Raw genomic sequence first — 5,500 nt, 5'->3', positions numbered from 1 at the left:
ATATTTTGCTCTCAGTGTTGGAAACCGCATAATTCTACTAATTAGAATAATCTTTATGAACCCATAATTCTAAATTTTTTACGCATAAAATGTAAAAATCAATTAAACCTGCAAAGAAAGATATGACATTTTGTTCTTTTATGAATAAAACAAATAATTGCTGCATTATGCCATATGGAATACGTGCCATTCAGTTGTCATATCCGAGTCTTCATTTACTTCAAAGTTTTAGCATTTCGCTACCGGATGAGGAACATCATTGAAAAACCTATTACCGGCACACTTCTATATTTAAGAGATGAGGAATTATGTACATTATTTACATTTGATGCATATATGTCCGTGGGCATATGGCGTAGTGGTTAAAAGCCCGGGCTACTAACCCCAAAATTTCGAGTCCGATTCCAGGCAGTGACCTGACTAATAATAATAATAATAATAATAATAATAATAATAATAATAATAATAATAATAATAATAATAATAATAATAATAATAATAATAATAATAATAATAATAATAATAATACCAGATGACAACGTTTCCCTAAAAGAAATGGAAAAACTTTCAAAATACAAAGACCTGGAAATAGAGGTAACTCGAATGTGGAATCTAAAAACAGAAACAATTCCTATCATAGTAGGTGCCTCAGGTATAGTAAAAAATATTCAGACAAATACATAACAAAAACACCAGGATTTACGAATATATATAACATACAGAAAATTGCACTACTGGGCACTGCACACATCCGACGCAAAACACTTTCAATACAGTAACCATAAGAGCATCACAGCAAACCACAGCACATACCCAAGGCATACAGAGCTGCGCTCGGTAGTGAAGTGAAAGCACGTTATGAATATAAAACTACTGAACAATAATAATAATAATAATGATAATAATAATAATAATAATAATAATAATAATAATAATAATAATAATAATAATAATAATAATACTAATAATAATATCGAAAAATACCTTAGGAATGAGAACCCAGGTTCGAAATTTCCTCAAGACACCTGATGAAGGCTGGAGAGTATATCAGCTGAAACGTTGTGTTAACAACAAACAAGATGAAGAAAAATATCCGTTAAATATAAATAATGCAAATAATTTACAGTTGATAAAATTTATATTCATCTTTGTACATGTAGAACATTCTAAAATATATAAGAACTTCTTTTCTACTTCGAGTTATTTCATCATGTATATGTAACGTGCATAAAGGGTTTATTATATAAATGTGTGTGTATTTTTGTGAGTGTGTGTGTGTGTGTGTGTGTGTGTGTGTGTGTGTGTGTGTGTGTGTGTGTGTGTGTGAAAGCTCGAGTTCAAGTTGTTAGGGTTCTGCGCTTACAATCACTACACCCGGAAGAGGCGGCGCGTTCTGTTCTCGAGAAAAGCAGTTCATTTCAACTTGTTTCATTTCATTCAGCTGTAGATGGGTGGTCCTTTGATGGCATTTACTTCCGATCGGGGAGGGGGAATGCTGACCTACTCACCTAGCCAGTGGAGTGGCCTAATTCGAAAGCCATGCAAAATAAGTGCATTGTGACCACGGAGGTATAGCAACATTCCACAGTTTGAACGATACCATGATATATATATATATATATATATATATATATATATATCATACATAGTAGTGGAATTGCATTAAAAATGTATGCAATATTAGTAGTAATCATATTATAATGGAGAGGTTGAGAAAGCTTTGGTAACTTGTATATAGAATAATGATAGATAGAGTGATGTGAGGTTGAAATAAGATAAAGTCAATTTGAGCTATGTAACGTTAAACAAAATTAGATATTATTTTAAATTAAACAAAATTAAAGGAATTTTGATTATTTTAATTTTCAGTTTGCTTTATTGTTAATTTTATAAAGTTGGATTTTAGTTCAAATTTTAAACCGTAATCTATTTAATGGCTTAAGTGATCACTCTTTCCAGTCGAATCCTGCTACTACTCATACCACCTTCCCACAGCAACCTCTCTAGCCAGGATATGACCCCATACTCCACGGCAGTCTGAATTGCTTCACATGACCGTGTGAATTGAGCCGAATCTCCTGTTCAAAATGTGTGACGCATGACGTCAACCTGAATGGAGACAGCCAAAAATAGTTAGTGTTTGGGTGAACTTGGTTTTTCATGATGTCTACGTCACGTGGTATAGTGTTCAGAGAGCAATGAGCAACAGGCATGATATAGTCAATTTGATCCCCAGCGAGAATAATCATGATTCCAACTGTTTTCCAATATTCAAATGGTTTCCACTCCACCGTGTCATTTAACTTTTCCTCAAATATAAATGTAACCTTTATGGTCTCCAAGACCGTTGAGTGTTTACCAATTTTGCAAACAGTTCCTGAAAATAGGAGAGATAAAAAGTCATGAAATCGATCCCGAACAGCCTGCACAATCAGGCATATACAAAAATATAGGTGCGTGATTGTGTGTGTATGTGTACTATCGTTCTCTTCTATAGAGCTGGATTAGTTGCTACAGATAGCTCAAACTCCGTTGCCGAAATTAAGGGAAGAGTACACAAGGTTTAAAGAAAAACACCAATTTAAGATCACTAAACAGTACACATTAACTGTTGTTTTCAAAATATCATTCATTTGATAATTAGGTAGGGCAAACATTTTTTATATATTTATTTTCATACCAAGTACTAAAATTTCATCAATACAAATAATTAATTACAATAAATACGAATGCTTAGCCTCAATTTTAGAACTGTAAATTATATTAGGAGAAATTAATCAATTATATTAAATTTGATGAAATAATGGAATTGGGCATTAAAAATTTATCATTGTCAAATTTATTATTCGAAAATTATCTTTCTCTTTCATTTCAATGATTTTAAATCTGAAAATAGACGAAAAATTATATAATTAATTTTGAGTTTGGTAATTTGTTATGCAAAAAATTTGCATGGCTGTTTACTGTTAATCTTCAGCTCATTTTCCTATTAATCTCCTCCTGGGTATTATGAGTGGATTCGTCAAGGACAGCAAATAACTGTCAAAAGGGACGCCAAGTAATATCATAAGGTTAAGCATCAATATGCAGTCTTTTTGATGTTAGGTTTAGTACGTCGGCATCAAACACATCTCGAAATTCTTCTATAAGGAAAGTTGCAGTGTGAGAAATGTCTCTTGAGAATGTGAACCTTTGCAGGCATCATTTAGATTAAACTATTCATCATATATTTGCTATACTGCCTCGAGGATTACATGATTCAATTCTTCTACGACTGTTTTATTGAAATTTCTCTCGCTTCCGGATTCTCATTGGCTTATTTTCTCAAAAAAAAAAAGAAAGAATATATAAGACTTAACTTCTCACGAGAGTTTACACTTTCAGTAAAATAATTTTTCGTCTCTATTATATTTCTTGAATTTTGTGTCAATATCCGTTATTTTTGCTTGTAAAAGGCATTGCAAGTAGACGAGCAAGTAAAACGATGATAACAGATATATAGGAATCTGAATCATTTGAATCTGGAAAGTGAAGGGGAAAAAATGAAGGCTTAAAATATTGCAGAAGTTAGAATTGGTATTAAATAATAAATATTTTGTGGGATCTTGACGAAGATAAATTAAGTTTTGTACACATTCAAGAGGGACGTCGGTTGGTAAATTTTATACATGTCAGAAGTGTTAATAGTACGAACTATTCTTAGTATTAAAATTCGAAGAATATTTGATTTCTTGTACTCATCGGGCGTAGATTCCAACTCGATATTTTTGATGAAGAGGCTAATAAAACAGCAGTTAATAGAATATATCTAACTTTTAAAGACAAATTGCATTTTCATGATGCACGAGTGATATCAACCCTTCCTATCATCCAATATTATACATTACAATCGGTAAATGTAGAAACGTGCATGTAGAAATTACTTCATACGGTGCTGTAGAATTTAAAGAGAGCGTATGAATACATATATGAATGCAACTATAAAGAACATATGAATAATACATTTCAGCTGCAATATTTTTAAACATACAATTCTCTACCAATTTGCATTTGGTAGAGGAGAAGAGGTAATTTTTAAAGAATATCAAAATTCCTGCACAAACCATTCTTAGATAATATATGTATGTGTGTGCAGGATTGCATGTGAGTGTGTTTGTGTGTCTCCCCTTCTTTCTACCTCTCCTGTCAAACCTTTTTTCTTCCCAAATAGTCACCATGTTTCATCACTAAATCCACAAGTTTTTTTTTTATTATTCTCTGTTTATTTTCTCTTGATTCCTACCTCCTCTCCTTTCTCGTACTGACACTTACTTCCTGTCTTCTCTACTGCCTTCCTTCTCCCTTCATCGATATCCACTCCATTCACATCCCACATCCACACACCCCACTCCCACATACCCCGACCCTACCCCCACACCTCCACCTCACAACAACATCCCCACGCCAAACTACACACCACACACCACCCCACACACCACGCCACTCCAGAGCAATCCACACCACACCACAAACACTTTCCCGGAATGAGAAACACATCGGATTACCTTATATATGTCGTGTAACTCTTATTTAGGAGACTAAATTTGGGTTACATGTTAGACGTATTTCTATTGTTCATTTTAAAGTTACAAGTACATTGGAATACATGATTCTTCTTCCGATTTTCTTAAAGTTAATCTTGAATTTCAACGTTTAATGCTCATGGAATATATTGGGTTGTCCGTAAAGTTCGTGCCGATTTATAGTAGCTTACCTTTCGACTTATTTGCCATGAAACCATCTCAATTCTGAGAAGAAGGTATTTTCAAGTTAACGGAAAGATAGAGACGCATTGTGCAACAAAATGGTTCATATTTGGTTGATTAAAAATGTAATGGCAAGTATTTATTGACCTCTTTCTTTCCTTTAAACATCGGCACGAACTTTCCGGAAACCCAATATAAAAACAATTCCATGCAGTTCTCTTCGATAGGTATAAATTATTTGGTTTGTTTTTCTTAGAGAAGTGGGTCATTTATAGGTTTATTTCATAACTTTTCCATCCTTTGCTATTTTGTTCTATCTATCTATCTATCTATCTATCTATTGGTCTCTCTGTCTACAGTTTTGGCAATGCAAACAGGCAATAAGTAGAACTCAAGAGATGAATTCTTTTACTCATTTCAGTCATTTGGGACCGGTGGTAATGAGGGGAAACCACAGACACAAATACACGTATAGACACACACACACACACACACACACACACACATATACATGTGTGTCTGTGTGTATATATACAACAGACTTCTTTCAGTTTCCATCTACCAAATCCATTCACAAGACTTCACGGCTATACTAGTAACACTTGCGCACGCTGCCAGGCCGTGGGTCCGGGCTGATCCCCCGGAAGCATGCGGTTTGGAAGTAAGCTTCTTACCAGACGGCTTGCGCCTATATATATATATATATATATATATGAATATAGGATCATACAAAAGTAGCCATACATAAGAACAAT

At 33.7% G+C, this 5,500-nt stretch overlaps 1 long non-coding RNA gene across 1 annotated transcript in view; it reads right to left on the bottom strand.

The window, feature by feature from the left end:
- Positions 1–1,928: 1,928 nt before the first annotated feature.
- Positions 1,929–5,500, bottom strand: part of LOC128247098 (uncharacterized) — a 102,691-nt gene continuing 99,119 nt past the window's right edge. The window contains exons 3-4 of the long non-coding RNA XR_008263519.1: positions 2,965–3,323; positions 1,929–2,377 (exon numbers count right to left, since the gene is read on the bottom strand). This is a non-coding gene — a long non-coding RNA (uncharacterized LOC128247098). The remainder of the gene's footprint in view (positions 2,378–2,964; positions 3,324–5,500) is intronic.

The sequence above is a fragment of the Octopus bimaculoides genome, chromosome 2 (genome assembly GCF_001194135.2).
Source record: "Octopus bimaculoides isolate UCB-OBI-ISO-001 chromosome 2, ASM119413v2, whole genome shotgun sequence".
Lineage (NCBI taxonomy): Eukaryota > Metazoa > Mollusca > Cephalopoda > Octopoda > Octopodidae > Octopus > Octopus bimaculoides.
The sequence above is the reverse complement of the archived record's forward strand: the minus strand, read 5'-3'. Positions and strand labels throughout refer to the sequence as shown.